Source organism: Eimeria mitis, genomic scaffold (assembly GCF_000499745.2).
Source record: "Eimeria mitis Houghton genomic scaffold, Emh_scaff2821, whole genome shotgun sequence".
Classification (NCBI taxonomy): Eukaryota; Apicomplexa; class Conoidasida; order Eucoccidiorida; family Eimeriidae; genus Eimeria; species Eimeria mitis.
This window is the reverse complement of record NW_013571161.1, coordinates 5,974-6,612: the sequence shown is the minus strand read 5'-3', so window position 1 is coordinate 6,612 and position 639 is coordinate 5,974.

Sequence of the window (639 nt, the reverse complement as noted above, 5' to 3'; positions counted from 1 at the left end):
CACCGAAACTCCACTCGCCGATCCGCCGCTCGACCTGCGGTTGGAAGCCAGCCCCGACAGACTGTGGCTTGCGACTCCGGCACACAGCTTGCAGCAGCGAGGGAATGCATGCGCAAAGCGCAGGAACATCAGGCCAGAAACTATGATAAACGACGTTCAGCAGTCAGTTTCAACCCGGGCGACTTGGTTCTGGTGGATTCGCACGCCCTCCGTAGCGCGCAGGAGGGCGAGCAACCCAAAAAGTTTGCCACACGATGGGTTGGACCATTTGCAGTCCGCTCTCGGGTCAACGCCTTGGCGTATATTATCGATTTACCCCCAACGTGGAGATGTCATCACACTATTAATGTGGGCTTCTTGAAACAGTTTCGGGAATCTCCGCGGTTTCCTTGCACTCTAGCGAGGAAACCGCAGCAACGACCTCGCGAACTTCCCCGCCGCGAGGACACAGAGATTCTCGAAGTGCGGATTAACGCCCGCTGCGGTCATCGGAAACGCGAATATTACGTAAAATGGTCGGGCACACGCGATCCCGAGTGGGTTTCGGAACATCGACTACGGGAAGCGATCCCCCCGGAACAGCTAAATGCTCTCCTTGAGCTCGCATCGCCTACACCTAGTGTGTGCATGCAGGCAGGA